The 20506-nt window shown below is 35.0% G+C and overlaps 1 pseudogene; it reads right to left on the bottom strand.

Moving 5' to 3' along the window:
* LOC141418448 (olfactory receptor 8B3-like) lies at positions 1–925 on the bottom strand (annotated as a pseudogene).
* Between the last annotated feature and the right edge of the window lie 19581 nt (positions 926–20506).

Raw genomic sequence — 20506 nt, 5'->3', positions numbered from 1 at the left:
TTAGAACCACAGGGTTTTTCTCAGGGCAACTTTAACATCTTTGTTCCTTAAGCTGTATATTAAGGGATTCATCAGTGGAACTGTGTTGGTGTAGAAGACAGAAGAGATTTTACCTTCATCCAATGACATGGCAGAAGATGGCTTGAGATACATATATGCACCTGAACCAAAGAACAGGGAAACCGCAATTATGTGGGAACTGCAGGTGCTGAAGGCTTTAGACCTGCCCTCAGTGGAGCTGATGTGAAAGATGCTGGAGAGGATGAAACCATAAGATATAAGAATAGTGAAACTGGGCACAGTGATGTTGATTCCAACCACAATAAAAACCTCAAGTTCATTGACATAGGTGCTGGTACAGGAGAGCTGGAATAAAGGAAGGATGTCACAGAAATAGTGGTTGATTATGTTCACATCACAGAAAGCCAGTGTCAGCATGCAACCAGTGTGGGCCATGCCACCAGAAAAGGCCATCAAGTAGGAACCAAGGATAAGATTGGAACACACTTTAGGGGACATGGCAATGCTATACAGAAGGGATTTACATATGGCCACATAGCGATCATAAGCCATTGATGTCAGCATGTAACATTCAGAAATGGAAAAAAAAACTGAAAAAATAAAGCTGGGTCATACATCCCCTGTAAGAGATAACATTCTTCCTAAATATGAAGTTCATTAGCATTTTGGGTGTAAACACAGAAGAATAACAAAGGTCTATGAAGGACAAGTTAAAGAGGAAAAAGTACATAGGGGTATGAAGGTTTGAATTAAGTCCAATTAGAATTACCAAACCCAAATTTCCCAACACAGTGAGCACATACATTACTAGAAACAGAAAGAACAAAGGAAGTTGCAGGTTCGGTTGGTCTGTTAAACCCACCAAAATGAATTCAGTCACAAAAGAGCCATTTTCAGGATCCATTCTTATTTATGGAAGTCTGTGGGCATAGTCACAGAAGGATTACATTAGAGGATAAGTCAGTTATTACGTCAGGGCATAAGTCAGTTCTTGGACTATTTTCTTTACACAGTATTGAACATCACTAGAATTGACTGAGAGTAGTCTAATCTGGACCTATAGAATCTACCTTTACTACTAATATGATGCTGAGTGATGCTGTTTCCCCTTCACTTGAGATTTAACAAATCAAGTATAGTAAGTTACACTACAAAATCTGCCCTACAGATTGCATGCAACAATGACTACAGGAAAACCAAGGGGAAAGGAAGAACACAGATGAGCCAAGACCTTATAACTGGTATTATGGTTCTTGGAAACCTGCTGTTGGCCTCTAATTCACATTAGACATTGACACAGTGGAAACCATAGCACCTTTGTAATAAAAAAATGGAAGAACTGAAGTCTAGTAATTGTTTAATTACCACCCCATGGCATAGAAAAAAACCCTAAATCATGAAGTGAGAATGATCTATCCATGGAGAAGGAATTGCTGACTTAGATCCCACAATCCCTGTACTTAGCATCTCTCAACACTCTCTGCTCTCCCCTGAGTGTCTTTCAGCACTTTCTCTTGGTTTTGAAGACTACATAATATGGAATACATATGGGGAACATCTTAGATTCCTTGAGTTCCACCTAAAGGAAGACAATACAAATGGAATTCAGAAACTCACATTTCTAAATCCACAAACCTTGGTGTTTCTTATTGTTTACTTACCTTGGTGTTTTACAAGGGCAAGTACATATTTTATTTCTAGTATGTACAGCATATTTCTCTGAAGAGATCATAATTTATGATTACAACTTTAAATTCTCTCAGGCACCAGGGAAAATGGTCCTTATTACCATTTCCCCCTTTGTAAGACAGAATAATGACATTGTGCACTTGGTTATAAGCAGGGTACAAAGATTGCTCAATGTATTCTCCAGGGAACAGAATTTAGGTGCAATAGGGAAATAACAGGATTGTATTTACACTGTTTACCTATTCTGTCTTCAGTTCCTTAGGGACTCAATATATTACTCAAGTTTTCCCTTTACTCTAGGGATGGCAAATACTCCAAAAGGGACCAAAAATTATCTCTCATCATTCAGCAATGTGGTGGAACAGGAAGTCCTAGATCCTCTTTCCCTCCTAAACACAGTCGTTAAGCACCAGTTATAGACAGATTCATTTGAGAAAAAACAAAATATTAGTTATTCTGCTTATGCATCCTGATTAGCATGAAACCAGCCACACTGAATCTTTCATGAAAATTGGAGCTACCCTCTTTCTATAATCACTATTCCTGACACAGCACCACAAAGTTGGTATAAAAATTTGTCCCTGGGAAGGGACCAAGGCACAACATGCATGCATCCAATGCCCTGTCATTTTTGCAACTTATTCAAAGGACTTGTTCCTATCTAGCCTGTCTCATGAAGTGATAGGAGACAGAACAAGGCACACTCAGATGACCAGGTAACAGTGAGAACAGAGAGGATGGTGTAGACTGGCAGTCAGCATAGTCAATCTTCTCAGTTCAGTCCAGAGATAAGAAATGCAATATCCAAATTCCCAGTTTCCCACATAAACAAAAGGTGTGCTGTACTTCTAATCCCCCAAACTTTGTGTAGATAATGCAGGAAACTAGCTTCCATCTCTGTTGTCTCAAAGGCTGGCAATACTCAGGGCTTAGTGCATTTTTCTTTTCCAGGTCTAGTGAGAACAGAGATGGAATTTTGTTTGACAATAACCATATATCCTCTGTGAGAATCACGAAATTAGCAAATGAAAAAACCCAGCTCCAGAACTGCCCTAAGTAGGAAAAAGAGTCCAAAGGCCCAAAATATCTGGGAGCCTAACTGAGCAAGTGGCTTCTCTCACATTTGTGTCAGAGCAGTGACTGAATCTGGCAAACTCTGGACATCTGGCAGTCAGTCAATAAGAACAAAGAAAGCTGGTGTATTCTACTAATCATTTTTAAAAAGAATTAACACCAATACTTTCAAAATGCTCCCCAAAAGGTGAAGAGGAGGAAATATTTTTGAAGTCATCTCATAAGACCGGGATACCAAATCCAAACAAAATTTTCACAAGAAGAAATCTTTTGGGTTTTTTTCTTAGATTTAGGGTTTCTTAATTTTGTGTCCTTATATTTTGATTTTTAAAATTAAATAGAAATTTCTTTTAAATTTTTTCATTTTTATATTGTTTTTCTATTCTTTGGTTGACTTCTTTCTATTCAAATCCTTATTATTTTTTCCTTCTGCTACCTTGACTTTTTGCTATTCTTTTTCTGGTCCCCTAAGATATAAAGTTTGGTTGCATTTTAAGATAATTTTTTTTGCTTCTAATACATCCATTTTACTTTTATTTCTTCATCCCATAAATTTTGGCATGTATTTTCTTTCTCATTGATCAAGAAATTTTTCTTATTTTTTTGTATTTCTAATGAGAATAATTACACAAATTTATGAGATACCATGTGATGTTTTGATAAATGCATATATTGTGTAATGATCAAATCAGGGTATTCAGCATGTCTGTCATCTCAAACATTTATTCTTTCTTTATGAGGAACACTGAAAATAATTCTTTTTATGTATTTTGAAATAGATAACTGGTGCTTAATTGCAAATGTTGAAATAGTAACTGACTATAGTCACTCTGCTGTGCACTCAAAAACCAGGAGTCATTCCTGCTGTCTAACTGTGGCTTTGAAACCATTATCCAAACCTCACAACCTCCCTCTTCCCCATGCTGCTCCATACTCTGATACCATTATTCTATTCTCTACATTTATAAAATCTATATTTTTACATTCCATGTAAGTGACCTCAAACAAAATTTGTCTTTCTGTACCTGGATCATTTTATTTAAACTAATATCCTGCAGATTCATCCATGTTACCATTTACAAGATTTCATCTATTCATGGATGATTAACATTTCATTGTGTACAACAGCTACATTTTCTGCTGTATATCAATGGACTCTAAGATAGATTCCACGTCTTGTCTATTGTAAATAGCGCTACAATAAACATGGGATGTCAGATACAGAGATAGTTTTTTATTCCCTTTTGATTTACTTTTTGGCCCAAATTTTGTTCAAAAATGTATTGTTTGGATAATTTTGGAATTTTCCTATTTATTATTGTTATTGATTTTGAGTTTTATTTCTTTGTGGTCAGAAAGATATTTGTAATGATAATGATCTTCTTAAGTTTGCTAAGACTTGATTTGTGACCTATATGCAATCTTTCTTAAAGAATGTTCTGTATTTGCCTGAGAAGTTTAAATTGTGCTGTTTGGAGGAAAGTTCTCCATATGTCTCTTCCACCCAGTTGTTCTATAACATTGCTCATTTCCGTTGTTTCTTTATTTTTTCCTTTGAATGATATGTCCTTTCCAAAGAGTGGGTATGAAATCTTTCATTGTGTAACTGTCACTTTATGCATTCAGTTCTGGTATTTTAACCTAGTTTGGTTCATTCTCTCCTGTTTCTCACTCGTCACAAGAATCAATTCAAAATGGGTCAGAGATCTTCATGTAAGATTTTTTTTATTGTTTTGCTGGCTGGGTCCATTATGGAATTTACAAAAGTTCTCATACTATATCAAATATATTATAACTGAATTCACCCCCTCTACCATTCTCCTTTATCCCTTACCCCCATTCTTGGAATATTTTCAACAGGTCTCATTTTTCCATTTACATACAAGTGACACAGTATTTGCACTACATTCACCCTCCCACACACTTTCCCCACCTCCACTCTTCACATTGGTACCAACCTCCCACACAAGACAGGTTCTGCCCTACTCTTTGCCATTTTTGTAAAAAAAAAAATTAACATTTTTGTTTCTTTAAGAAAGCTACAAAAGGAGTTTCCTTGTGACATTTCCATGTATATATGTATAATAACCCAAATTTGTTTTTTCTATTTTCTTTCTACCTTAGTTCCCTTCTTTTGGTAGTTTCAATGGGTTTAAAAATTCTATATTCATTATTGTGTACAGAGTACATCAACCATATTTATCTTATTAACTTCCTTCTTTTACCCTCCCCCTCTCATATGTGACATCACCTTATGTGACCTTTTTTTCATAATATTGCTGTATTTGTGTGAAGTCTATATTCCACAGACGAGAGGTCTGTTGTACATTGATGGACACTTAGATGGATTCCATATTTTGGCTATTGTACATAGTGCTGCAGTAAACATAAGAGGTCAGATATAAAAATACATTTAATTACCCTTTGATTTCCTTTTTGGCCCAATGTAGTTCAAGAATATATGATTTCCATAATTTTGGAATTTTCCCATTTTATTACTGGTATTGATTTCTAACATTTCCTTTTGTGTTTAGAATAGATATGGAATAATAATGATTGTCTTAAGTTTTTTAAGATTTGACTTCTGACCTAATATGTAATGTGTCTTGGAGAATGTTCTTCTGTATTTACCTGAGAAGATTGTATGGTGCTGTTTGATGGAAAGTTCTCCATATGTCTCTTAGGCTCATTTGTTCTATAATATTGTTCAGCTCTGCTGTTTCCTTATGACTTTTTTTCTGAATGATATGACCATTCCAAAGAGTTGGAAATGAAATCTACCACAATATTACTGTCTATTTCTGCTTTCAGATATGGTTTTGTACCCCAGTTTGGTTCATCCCCTCCATTATTCTCCCTTTCCCCCCCCTTCTTAAAATGACTTTGTCAGATTTCAGTGTTACATATTCATACATGGGTAGAAAATACATCAGCCATATTCACCTTCTTTTACCAACTTCACTTGCCCCCCAACTAGTACCTTCTCCTCGGCATGACCTGCTCTGCATTCCTCTTCTTCACTGTTTAAGTGTCTGTTCATTGTTCAGTGGGGTTTTGCTGTACACATATATGAAAATGTCCCAACAAAAGCTTCTGTTCATCAAAAGAAATGGTCTCTAAACTGAAGAGAACACCCACAGAGTGGGAGAAAATATTTGCCAACTATACATCAGACAAAGGACTGATAACCAGAATATACAGGGAACTTAAAAAACTAAATTCTCCCAAAACTAATGAACCAATAAAGAAATGGGCATGTGAACTAAACAGAACTTTCTCAAAAGAAGAAATTCAAATGGCCAGAAAACACATGAAAAAATGCTCACCATCTCTAGCAATAAAGGAAATGCAAATTAAAACCACGCTAAGATTCCACCTCACCCCTGTTAGAATAGCCATCATCAGCAACACCACCAACAACAGGTGTTGGCGAGGATGCGGGGAAAAAGGAACCCTCTTACACTGTTGGTGGGAATGTAGACTAGTACAACCACTCTGGAAAAAAATTTGGAGGCTACTTAAAAAGCTGGACATCGATCTACCATTTGATCCAGCAATACCACTCTTGGGGATATACCCAAAAGACTGTTACTCCAGAGGCACCTGCACATCCATGTTTATTGCGGCACTATTCACAATAGCCAAGTTATGGAAACAGCCAAGATGTCCCACCACTGACGAATGGATTAAGAAAATGTGGTATCTATACACAATGGAATTTTATGCAGCCATGAAGAAGAATGAAATGTTATCATTCGCTGGTAAATGGATGGAATTGGAGAACATCATTCTGAGTGAGGTTAACCTGGCCCAAAAAACCAAAAATCGTATGTTCTCCCTCATATGTGGACATTAGATCAAGGGCAAACACAACAAGGGGATTGGACTATGAGCACATGATAAAAGCGAGAGCACACAAGGGAGGGATGAGGATAGGTAAGACACCTAAAAAACTAGCTAGCATTTGTTGCCCTTAACGCAGAGAAACTAAAGCAGATACTTTAAAGCAACTGAGGCCAATAGGAAAAGGGGAACAGGTACTAGAGAAAAGGTTAGACCAAAAAGAATTAACCTAGAAGGTAACACCCACGCACAGGAAATCAATGTGAGTCAATGCCCTGTATAGCTATCCTTATCTCAACCAGCAAAACCCCTTGTTCCTTCCTATTATTGCTTATACTCTCTCTACAACAAAATTAGAAATAAGGGCAAAATAGTTTCTGCTGGGTATTGAGGGGGGGGAGAGGGAGGGGGCGGAGTGGGTGGTAAGGGAGGGGGTGGGGACAGTGGGGAGAAATGAACCAATCCTTGTATGCACATATGAATAATAAAAGAAAAATGAAAGAAAAAAAACTCACTAAAAACACACAAAAAAAAAATCCTCTGCACAACTATTATATACTAATAAAAAATCTAAAAAAAGAAATCAATTAGTGCAGAGCCATAGTAATGATAACAGCACGGTAACAGTACAAAAGCAAACCTAAAGAACAGTGTAACAGAATTGGAGATCCAGAAATAAACCCACACAGATAAAACCATCTGAACTTTGACAACGGATTCAAAATCATACATTGGAGTAAAGACAGTCTCTTCAACAAATGATGCTGGAAAAACTAGTTACCTACACACAAAAGACTGAAACTAGACCCCTATTTTCACATTTAAAGTGGATCAAAGATGCAATATAAGATATTAAAATTTTGAAACTACTATAGAAAAACAGGAAAAATACTGGAAGATACAGTTATATTCAATGATTTTCCAAATAGGACTCCAATTGCCCAGAAAACAAGAGCAAGAAATAGCAAATGAGATTAGATCAGATTTAAAAAGCTTCTGTACATCCAAGGAAACAATTGCAAGAAACAAGAGACAAGGCACAGAATGAGAGAAAATCTTTGCACACTATTCAATGGAAAAAGATTAAAATCCAGAATATACAAATCTCAAAAATTAAACAGCAAAAGAACAAATGTTCCAATGAAGAAATGAGCAATTAAATTGGAGAACTCAGCAAAAATACATGAAGAAATATTCAATATCCTTAGCCATAAAGGAAATGCAAATCAACACTACACTGAGATTCCTTCTCACCCACTCACCATGGCTATCATCAAGCAAACAAACAACAACAAATGCAGAGGAGGATGTATGGGAAAAAGTAACCTTCATACACTGCTGGTGGGAATGTAAATGTGCAACTACTGCTAATATCAATATTAAAGTTCATCAAAAAACTAAACATAGACTACAGTATGGCCTTGCTGTACCCTTCTTGAATGCATATCAACATACAAGGGAGGCACCTTTACCCCCATCTTTATAGAGGTATTGATCATAATAGTCAAGCTGTTGAATCAATGTAGATGTCCAAAAACAAATGAATGGATTAAGAAAATCCATGTGTATACAATGGAATATTATTCAGTCATTAAGAAGAATGAATTTATTTCATTTGCAGAAAAATGGAAGGAACTGGAAATCATTTTGTTGAGAAAGATTTGCCAATCTCAAAAATTCAAATATCACATTTTTCACTCATCTGTGGGCTCTAAACCTAAGGTAATGATAATGATTGTGATGATGATAATGATAAAAATAATTATAGGGCATGAGTACAAAAGGAAACCTGAGGGTGATCAGTGGGGGACCAAAAGAAGAGGGTACAGAAGGGATGAAGAGTATCTAAGCATATAATATATATGATACATATATATACATGTATGTGTATATATAATATGGGTATATATACATATAGATGTCTGAAGATGGCATAATGAAACCCACCAAAATACTCTTAAAAGGGGGGAGTGGAATGGGTGTTAAGTGAATATAATAGATAGGGTAAACTTGTTCAAAGTACATCTATTGAGTTATTATCATGAAACCCCCTTGTACTATTAATATATAGTGACTAAAAATGGGAAAGAATAAAAAAACTGGTTTTGTTTGCTTTATATACTTAAGTGGTTTGATATTGAGTATGTATATATTTAGGATAGTTACATCTTTCTGTTAAATTAACATATTCATCATTATGAAATTATCTTCTTTAACTCTTGTCACAATTTTTGACTAAATTCTATTTTCTCTGATGTGGTACAGCCTACCCTGGCTCTTTTGACTATCTTGTGAATGGAATATGTTTTCTCTACTACTTCCCCTTTGGCCTATGTATATCCTTAACTCTGAAATGAGTCTCTCATAGATACCACATAACTGGATCTTGACTTCATTTTATCAATTTACACACCCGATGTATTTTTGAATAAGTTTAGTCCATTTATTTATTCTTGACATTTTGCTGTTTTCTATCAGTTTTTCTACTTTCTTATTCTTTCTTTATTGCATTTCTTTGTGATTTGATGAGGTGTTTAAAGTATTGATGTTTTTAATTCTCTTCATATCTTCAGCTATATTATATATTTTATACATATTTTGCACTGGGGTTGTCAGCAAACATTTTATAGACGAGTGTTTTAAGGTCATAACAACTTAACTTCAACTTCATGAATACTCAATACTTTGCTATTCCAGATGTCTGAGTTATTCTATCTATATTTCATTTTGATTCAGAAATGCATGTGGCTATAGTAACTATTAGCCTTCTTATTTATGTAGCGGTGTTAAAAGTGATTCATATGCCATCATTATAGGATTATGTTCTCTGATATGTTAAATTTATATTCAGCATTAATATTTTCACTTTCACATGCTTTTCTGTTATCATGTTTTTCTTTCAGTTTTTACATTCTTTAAGCAGGTCTCATGGTGATGTACTCCCTCAGTTTACCTAGGAAAGTCTTTATCTTGTTTGACATTTTTCAGTAAGTACTTTGAATATATCATAAAATTCTCTCTTGTTCTGCAAGGTTTCCAATGAGAAAATTGCTTATAATCTTATAGCATCCCATTTGTATATGATAAGTTACTTTTGTCTACTCTTCAAATTTCTGGCTCTGGTATTTTGTAATTTAATTGTAATTTATGTTGGATCATTTTTTTTTCTTTTGATTTTTTTTTGATTTTTTTTTTCATTTTTCTTTTATTATTCATATGTGCATACAAGGCTTGGTGCATTTCTCCCCCCTGCCCCCACCCCCTCCCTTACCACCCACTCCACCCCCTCCCACTCCACCCCCTCAATACCCAGCAGAAACTATTTTGCTCTTATCTCTAATTTTCTTGTAGAGAGAGTATAAGCAATAATAGGAAGGAACAAGGGGTTTTGCTGGTTGAGATAAGGATAGCTATACAGGGCATTGACTCACATTGATTTCCTATGCGTGGGTGTTACCTTCTAGGTTAATTCTTTTTGATCTAACCTTTTCTCTAGTACCTGGTCCCCTTTTCCTATTGGCCTCAGTTGCTTTTAAGGTATCTGCTTTAGTTTCTCTGTATTAAGGGCAACAAATGCTAGCTACTTTTTTAGGTGTCTTACCTATCCTCACCCCTCCCTTGTGTGCTCTCGCTTTTATCATATGCTCATAGTCCAATCCCCTTGTTGTGTTTGCCCTTGATCTAATGCCCACATATGAGGGAGAACATACGATTTTTGGTCTTTTGGGCCAGGCTAACTTCACTCAGAATGATGTTCTCCAATTCCATCCATTTACCAGCAAATGATAACATTTCGTTCTTCTTCATGGCTGCATAAAATTCCATTGTGTATAGATACCACATTTTCTTAATCCATTCGTCAGTGCTGGGGCATCTTGGCTGTTTGCCTAACTTGGCTATTGTGAATAGTGCCGCAATAAACATGGATGTGCAGGTGCCTCTGGAGTAACAGTCTTTTGGGTATATCGCCAAGAGTGGTATTGCTGGATCAAATGGTAGATCGATGTCCAGCTTTTTAAGTAGCCTCCAAATTTTTTTCCAGAGTGGTTGTACTAGTCTACATTCCCACCAACAGTGTAAGAGGGTTCCTTTTTCCCCGCATCCTCGCCAACACCTGTTGTTGCTGGTGTTGCTGATGATGGCTATTCTAACAGGGGTGAGGTGGAATCTTAGCGTGGTTTTAATTTGCATTTCCTTTATTGCTAGAGATGGTGAGCATTTTTTCATGTGTTTTCTGGCCACTTGAATTTCTTCTTTTGAGAAAGTTCTGTTTAGTTCACATGCCCATTTCTTTATTGGTTCATTAGTTTTGGGAGAATTTAGTTTTTTAAGTTCCCTGTATATTCTGGTTATCAGTCCTTTGTCTGATGTATAGTTGGCAAATATTTTCTCCCACTCTGTGGGTGTTCTCTTCAGTTTAGAGACCATTTCTTTTGATGAACAGAAGCTTTTTAGTTTTATGAGGTCCCATTTATCTATGCTATCTCTTAGTTGCTGTGCTGCTGGGGTTTCATTGAGAAAGTTCTTACCTATACCTACTAACTCCAGAGTATTTCCTACTCTTTCTTGTATCAACTTAAGAGTTTGGGGTCTGATATTAAGATCCTTGATCCATTTTGAGTTAATCTTGGTATATGGTGATATACATGGATCTAGTTTCAGTTTTTTGCAGACTGCTAACCAGTTTTCCCAGCAGTTTTTGTTGAAGAGGCTGCTATTTTTCCATCGTATATTTTTAGCTCCTTTGTCAAAGATAAGTTGCTCATAGTTGTGTGGCTTCATATCTGGATCCTCTATTCTGTTCCACTGGTCTTCATGTCTGTTTTTGTGCCAGTACCATGCTGTTTTTATTGTTATTGCTTTGTAATATAGTTTGATGTCAGGTATTGTGATACCTCCTGCATTGTTCTTTTGACTGACTATTGCCTTGGCTATTCGTGGCCTCTTGTGTTTCCATATAAATTTAACAGTAGATTTTTCAATCTCTTTAATGAATGTCATTGGAAATTTGATGGGAATTGCATTAAACATGTAGATTACTTTGGGGAGTATCGACATTTTTACTATGTTGATTCTACCAATCCATGAGCATGGGAGATCTCTCCACTTTCTATAGTCTTCCTCAATCTCTTTCTTCAGAAGTGTATAGTTTTCCTTGTAGAGGTCTTTCACATCTTTTGTTAGGTTTACACCTAGGTATTTGATTTTGTTTGAGGCTATTGTAAATGGAATTGTTTTCATACATTCTTTTTCCGTTTGCTCATTGTTAGTGTATAGAAATGCTAATGATTTTTCTATGTTGATTTTATATCCTGCTACCTTGCTATAGCTATTGATGATGTCTAGAAGCTTCTGAGTAGAGTTTTTTGGGTCTTTAAGGTATAGGATCATGTCGTCTGCAAATAGGGATATTTTGACAGTTTCTTTACCTATTTGTATTCCTTTTATTCCTTCTTCTTGCCTAATTGCTCTGGCTAGGAATTCCAGTACTATGTTGAATAGGAGTGGAGATAGTGGGCATCCTTGTCTGGTTCCTGATTTTAGAGGGAATGGTTTTAATTTTTCTCCGTTAAGTATAATGCTGGCTGTAGGTTTGTCATATATAGCTTTTATAATGTTGAGGAACTTTCCTTCTATTCCTAGTTTTCTTAGAGCTTTTATCATGAAATGATGTTGGATCTTATCAAAGGCTTTTTCTGCATCTATTGAGATGATCAAGTGGTTTTTGTCTTTGCTTCTGTTAATGTGGTTTATAACGTTTATTGATTTTCATATGTTGAACCACCCCTGCATCCCTGGGATGAAGCCTACCTGGTCATGGTGAATAATCTTTTTGATGTGTTGCTGAATTCGGTTTGCCATTATTTTGTTGAGGATTTTTGCGTCAATGTTCATTAAGGAGATTGGCCTATAGTTCTCCTTTTTGGAGGTGTCTTTGCCTGGTTTTGGGATAAGTGTAATAGTGGCTTCATAAAATGTGTTTGGCAGTTTTCCTTCCCTTTCTATTTCATGGAACAGTTTAAGGAGGGTTGGTATCAGTTCTTCTTTAAAGGTCTGATAGAATTCAGCAGAGAATCCATCAGGTCCTGGACTTTTCTTTTTGGGGAGACTCTTGATTGCTGCTTCAATTTCATTTTGTGTTATAGGTCTATTCAGGTGATTAATTTCCTCTTGGTTCAGTTTTGGATGATCATATGTACCTAGAAATCTGTCCATTTCTTTAAGATTTTCAAATTTATTTGAATATAGGTTCTCAAAGTAGTCTCTGATGATTTCCTGGACTTCCATGGTGTTTGTTGTTATCTCCCCTTTTGCATTCCTAATTCTACTAATTTGGGTTTTGTCTCTCCTCATTTTAGTCAGGTTTGCCAGGGGTCTATCGATCTTGTTTATTTTTTCAAAGAACCAACTTTTTGTTTCATTAATTCTTTGTATGGTTTTTTTGGTTTCTATTTCGTTGATTTCAGCTCTTATTTTTATTATTTCTCTCCTTCTATTTGTTTTGGGATTTGCTTGTTCTTGTTTTTCTAGGAGTTTGAGATGTATCATTAGGTCATTGATTTGGGATCTTTCAATCTTTTTAATATATGCACTCATGGCTATAAACTTTCCTCTCAAGACTGCCTTAGCTGTGTCCCATAGGTTCCGGTAGGTTGTGTTTTCATTTTCATTGACTTCTAGGAACTTTTTAATTTCCTCTTTTATTGCATCGATGATCCTTTCTTCATTAAGTAGTGAGTTATTTAGTTTCCAGCTGTTTGCATGTTTTTTGTCTTTACTTTTGTTGTTGAGTTCTACTTTTACTGCATTGTGGTCAGATAGTAGGCACAGTATTATTTCTATTTTCTTGTATTTGCTGAGGCTTGCTTTGTGCCCTAGGATATGATCTATTTTGGAGAAGGTTCCATGGGCTGCTGAGAAGAATGTATATTGTGTAGAGGTTGGATGAAATGTTCTGTAGACATCTACTAGGTCCACTTGATCTATTGCATATTTTAGATCTTGGATTTCTTTATTGAGTTTTTGTTTGGATGACCTATCTATTGATGATAATGGAGTGTTAAAGTCTCCCACAACCACTGTGTTGGCGTTTATATATGCTTTTAGGTCTTTCAGGGTATGTTTGGTGAAATTGGGTGCGTTGACATTGGGTGCATACAGATTGATGATTATTATTTCCTTTTGGTCTATTTCCCCTTTTATTAGTATGGAATGTCCTTCTTTATCTCATTTGATCAATGTAGGTTTGAAGTCTACTTTGTCAGAGATAAGTATTGCTACTCCTGCTTGTTTTCGGGGGCCATTGGCTTGGTAAATCTTCTTCCAGCCTTTCATCCTAAGCATATGCTTATTTCTGTCAGTGAGATGAGTCTCCTGTAAGCAACAAATTGTTGGATCTTCTTTTTTTAATCCATTTTGTCAAATGGTGTCTTTTGATGGGTGAATTAAGTCCATTAACATTAAGCATTAGTACTGATAGGTATGTGGTGATTATAGCATCCCATTTGTATATGATAAGTTACTTTTGTCTACTCTTCAAATTTCTGGCTCTGGTATTTTGTAATTTAATTGTAATTTATGTTGGATCATTTGACTCTTATTTCGTTCTCTTCTTTTGGTAGTCCCAGAATTCATATGCTGGTTTCTTGACGATGCCCCATCAGTAACATCGCCGTTAACATTTGTCCCTTCCTCTCATACTCATTTCTTTGCAGCCAGGCTTGTGTTGTTCTTTATTCATCCTGGCAAGTAATAAGTCACTCAGGAAATATTTAACACCATGTCTTCTCCCTTAGGTTTCACCTTTTCACCCTTCCTTCTTGCTACTCTTAGCACTTGAATATGTTTCATCCTAATTCATCAATCATTGATTCCAATCTTGGTACTGTTTTTTTTATAGGAAATAATAGCATTAACCTGATGCTGGAAATAACGAAAATGACAAATGAAATTTTTTATCTCCTTCAGTATACAATGTATCAGATTTTAAATGTATTGCCCTAAAGAAAAGGATAACAACTATAAATGGGTTAGAAAAGAAATGAAAGTTCTTAATTTTAAACTGGGACCTAAATCCAGTAAATAAATTATCTCCTTATTTTTAGTCCTACAAAATGGGTTCTGATAAAACACTATTAAAGTCCTTAATTTCTCCTGGTATGCAGAATACCAGGTATTTTCAGAAAAGACACAGATCTCCTAGTGAAAGGAAAAGTATTAGGCCACATTCTGACTCCAGGGAAGTGGATACTTATCTCTAAGAAAAAAAGATATCCTATTAAAACTAAGTCCACCTCAAAGAAAGAAACAGAGCAGAAGTTTTCTGAATTCTATAGGATCTGATTCCCTGGTTTTGGATTAATAGCCTGGCCCCTTTATGAGGCAATGCAAAGATCTGATTGTGAACAAAAGGAGTGGGTGGGAAATAATGGGAAGCCTTTCCAAAAATTACTCAAAGTTTTAGTAGTATCATCTAGCCCTAAAACTTCCACATTTACATAAGCTTTTCAATTGCATATGTAGTTGAATGGCAGGGTATATTGTGAAGATTTTTTATTTAAAAGTTGGATGAAATTCTCAAGTTGTAGCACATTTTACAAGCCAGTTCATTACCATCTGAAACAGAACAACAGATAAATCTAGCTGAAGGAATAGGATTCCTTGTTTTGGGTAGGGGAAAAAGGTAGTTATCTCCCTCATTATGAAAAAAACAGAATGAAATTGCATATAGGCTTCAAAACATACTATAGCCTAATTATTACAATTAATCTTACAAGAAGTCTCTGAACTCTGAGGTTTCACCCTTAGAAACATGCATGCAAAAGATTTTCTGTTTGCACATTGAGGTGGAATTTGTAAAGTCCTCCATAGAGAATGATGCATAAAAGTTAAAGGTGTCTCAAAAAATATAACTCTGATAATTCACCAAAATTGCTGAGGAAGAAATGTTTTGATCCTAGAATTTGGGGAAAACATGCATTCTCTTGACCTAAGCTTAAGTTATTGTTGCTGGTTGTCTTTATAATGTCCATCCAGGTACTGTACAGTGAATGGCAATTTTTTGAACAAAAGTTACATTCCCTTAATTTTTTATGATTTCTTTTTTCCTTAAGACTCTTATACTTGAATGTTGTGTTACTTTTAAAAGTTGATTCTTACTGGTTTCCTTTTTAAAATTATTCTTTCAGTCACTAATCAAGGAGATATTCCTGATATCTTCTGGTCCTTATCCTGACAGTTCACCAACTGAATTTCCTTTCTTTTCTCTTAGCTACGAAAGAAAAACAGTTTTTGGATCTTCATATTAGACAAGATCAATGCCCTATTTCAGCAAGAAGCAGACTTAGAAAACTAATTTTTGTCCCTTTACAACTTCTTTTAAGATTAAAAGGAACCTAAGTCAATTCAGGATATAAATGAGGCAAGATACACAGGTCTATAAGTTGATGTGAAATGTACTTAAAACAATATTTTTTTTAAAAAAGCCAGAGTCAACAAATGTTCAAAATAGCTAGAACAGCAAGGAATTGAATGCATACACTTACATTACTTCCATATACCTCCCTTTCTTTAGCTACTAAGTGAGTTGCAATCTCCCTAAATGAGTGATTTAATGTAAGAATAGAGCTAAATCTTTGACCAGAATGGAATGCTCACAATAACAAAAATCAGATGTCCATGTCATTACACCCATTAATTACCTCCATGTCTGTATAATAACAAACCCACCCCAACTCAATTGTCTCCACTTTAAGAGGAAAGTGACTCTAAACTCACTGTCTCCATGTTTGGTTGATAACAGTAAAACAGAAATTTAGCAAAATGATTAAGTTTGCCAAGTGACATGACAACTTATCTAGGAATAATTAAAACCTCATTTCCCAGCTTAGTCTAGAGGAAATAAATACAACTAGAACAAACAAAAAGCCTCTTTGCTCCCACATGCCGCATGTCAGGAGGTGCTCATCTTTCTCATTTCTATTTCTACATCCTTTTTTCTTCTTGGATAAATAAATATTTTCTGGACTTCCACTATGTGAGCTTACTTTTTGTGTGAACCTCCTCAAAATGCTTTTTGCCATAGATTTCAAGAGCCTGTAGTTACTGTGTGATTAGCAAGAGTGAATCAAAGATTTCTTCTTTCTCTCTTATCAGGAATCTTCTTTTTCCTTTCCTTTCCTTACTCTTTTCCTCCATAGTGCCCTTTTTTGGCTACAATCTATCAGAGATACCAGATGCAAACTTCAACTATAGCTGGTCACACCTCACAGGTATACTCTCAATACCTTCACCTGTGACTCATTGGCCATTGGATCTTATATGAAGGAGTTAGAAAGCTCTGTCCTCACCTTGATTCACTGAAAGAGAAATAATGAAAAATTTGAAGAGATATGAAAATCTTTCATTACAATGTTGGCATTGGTGATACATGAAATGAAAGAGGTGATGATGCTTCAGTCTCTTTGGGAGTATGACAAAATATACACCCTTCCATGAACATCAAATTATTAAGTTTCTGAGATTTCTGATTTCATGATTTCCCTGAAGTTACTTCCCTTTTAAGTTCATATTACTCAGTCTACTGAAAGCAACTTAAAGTTAATATTTTATTTTGTGGTTTCTACACATTAATATGGAATTTAAAGTATGTAGAAGAAAGTTTATCTAAGTCAAATTTTGTGTATGGAGAAATTATGGTGCCACAAGAAGACAGAAGTATGTGACAGTATCTATATCTTTACCAAATTACTTACACAAGTCTTTAGAAAATTCAATTATTACATAGTAAGTTTATATGTTCTAAAATTATTTGATGTGTAATTTACTTATTATTTTATTTTAAACTACAGACATGAATTTATACAATTTCAGTTATTTATAACTACTACTCTATGTGGTTTTAGTTACAAAGTTTAATCAATTCTATTTGCCAGGTCAATCATATAAATTCCACTTATAAAAGGAGTGTGTTGATTTCACAGAATAGATCCAGGCTAATGAGTGATTCATTCTTCACAAGGATGTGGTGATCCCTGAAATATTATATTCAGTCCTTAATTAAGTGCCATACCAGTGAGTCACACTTTACTTTTTGTTAAGTACTAAAGATTTATAGTCATACATGTTATACCTCTCCTTTTAAGCAAAAGCGTAGAAATAAACACTAAGCATTCAGACTCTGCTTGAGAAGTTAAATTTTAATTACATTATGATAGTGAAATAAATATTAGAATAAATATATTTATATTTTTTCTCCAAAGAGTAATTATAGTAAGGCTAAAGATCCCCTGTATTTTGTAAAATTGATTGTAAAATTTATTTTGTAAAATTGATTGATGTAAATATACATCAATATTTTAGAACTTTTCAAAAATTATATCTCTGTAAAAACATGAAAGTCACAGTGACTATGAGTGTAGCTCACAGGACAGCATGCACTCTTAGCATTCTACAGTTCCCAGACCCAGTTTTTTAAACAAAATACTTACAATATTTTATTATAAACAAGTGTATTCTGGCCATGATATATTCACAGAAAGGAGTGTTCCCTGAATTCGTTCAAGATAGTGGTCAGCAATGGACAGTTTATATTACATGTAACATGCATGATTAGAACATTTTCTAGAGCATTATGTTCTCTTATATTTATTATAAAATAACTCTTAGTTACTCCAAATAGTGGCACAGAATCTAATAACTGTGTGCTACTAAGAAAACAGTGACATCTATCAGTAGAAAACATTTCCCAACTACTCCACCTCACCATCCCAGAAAAATGATCACTATTACAAACAGACTGGGTTTGAAATATTTCTTTGTATCCCACTATGAAAACTGCTGTTCACTATAGACTATGAATTCTGCAGGTTTATGTGTATTTTTCTACTTGGATATCAAAGACTTGATTAAAACAAACATTTGACTCTAAGAAGTTTCTTTAATAAGTGGTTTATTGTTCTTCAAAAGATCTAGCCAAAATTAAAATAACCAATCTGAGGATCAATTCCCTAAGCTACCAGCAACATGGCTAGGTAAAAGTTAGAAAGAGATAGCATAATTCATAATGAAAATTTGGAAACAAGAAAGCAAATATTATATCACTTACCTTGAATAACACTGCCTATAAATAACAGGGGCAAGACAAAGTGAAGTAGGCAAAGACTTGGGATAGGAGGACAGATAAAGAGAAGGTTTTCCTGGTTCCTGGTTGGTTAGTTCTAAAAGCAGAATGGATGTCACATTGATGCCTAAACTTCAGCATACAGGAAAGGAATGTGGACCAGTGGTTTTTCTCCCCTTTTACTTTGTTGATTTAGGTTGAAGTTCCAGTTAAATAAACTCACACAATCTCTTCCTTCCTTCCATTCTGCAGCCTATAAATTAGTTCAGGATATCTCAGAGCTCCACTCATCACTTTGTAAATCATCTCTGTGCTACTGACATTTTAGCTAGGATTGTCATTTTCCATATAATCTTTTTTTTGAACTATTTCTAAAACAAATCTCCAGAAGTTTCCACTATTCCTTTATAATTCTCCTTTCATTTTGTTCACTTTCTCAAATCATGCACAATTGGTCAAACACTGGGCTTTGTATCATTACTTCAGTGGTATTAAGCACATCACATAAACATTTCTTCATCTAGAGAACTGAATAGGAACACCCATATTTCATAGGATTTGCAATGAGTATGACTCGTGGTATTGACCACCACTTCAAGTTATTCATCTAAGAGAAAAAAATCAATCAAAATTTACATATTGATATAATAACTACCAATTAGGCATGTTTTATGCCACATATTTTCCATTAGTGTCTTTATTCTCTTTTTTCTGGTACTGGGAATTAAATCAAGTTCCTTGTACATGCCTGGCAACTGTTCCATATTGAGTTACTTCCTCAAAACTGAAAAAACAAAAAAAGAATTTTGGCATTTAATGTGATACATGTAATGTATCACAGATATAATCCACAGATACATTAACAGAATGGCTCCAACCTTTGTAGTATTTAGGATCAAATAACAGGTGACCAATGTGTTTTTAAACTTGATAGGCCTTGAAAAAGATAGGCAAAGTAGTAGACATCACCTATCCTCATACCTCCATAAGAATAGAATATAACTTCAATAAAGTACACAGATACATTACAAATGGAAGATTAAAAATGCAAAAGAAACAACTACCTAAAGGACCGTGTAAAGATCCGGACATTTTTGCAACTTTGACATGTCCACAATCTTATCGTCCTTTCTATTTTAATGCAGTTATAAATAAAAACACAAAAACGAAAGAAGAAAAGTTTTATAAAATTGTTTTGAAAAGCAAGACTTTAAAGGAGAACATACACAAGATAAAAAGAGTAACTAGTGTTATTTTTATATAGGAAAAGACAACAGCCCAGGGTCTCCATCTGGTACAGAGGATAAAGACCAGGTTGGAGCCATCTTTGGACAGAGGACAAGTCTTAGCATCAGGAATCAGGCAACATCCTTGTGAACCTGTGGCTCATGACTATGAGCCTAGCGACTTGGGAGGCTGAGATTGGGAGGATTTTAGTTAAATGACAACCTGAGCAAATGATTTGGAAGAGAAACATAAATACAATAACCAGAGAAAAATGATTGGATGTCTGCCTGCTTTGTGAGCATTCTTTTCAAGTGTGAAGGCCTTAGTTAACACTTCAGTTCCTTGTACTCCCCCAAAAAAGAATAGGTCCCAAAAGTTACATGGCATAAGAAAGGGTAATGTAGTAGAAATACTGTCCAGAGTATAGCCAGAAAGATGAAGAAAAGGAAAATGAAGAAAGTAATAAAAGGAGCAAGAATGGGAGAAAAGACTCAGCAACAGCTATAGGGAAATGACAGCCCAATGGCTCAT

The sequence above is a fragment of the Castor canadensis genome, chromosome 2 (genome assembly GCF_047511655.1).
Source record: "Castor canadensis chromosome 2, mCasCan1.hap1v2, whole genome shotgun sequence".
NCBI lineage: Eukaryota > Metazoa > Chordata > Mammalia > Rodentia > Castoridae > Castor > Castor canadensis.
This window is presented reverse-complemented; position numbering and strand designations above follow the sequence as displayed.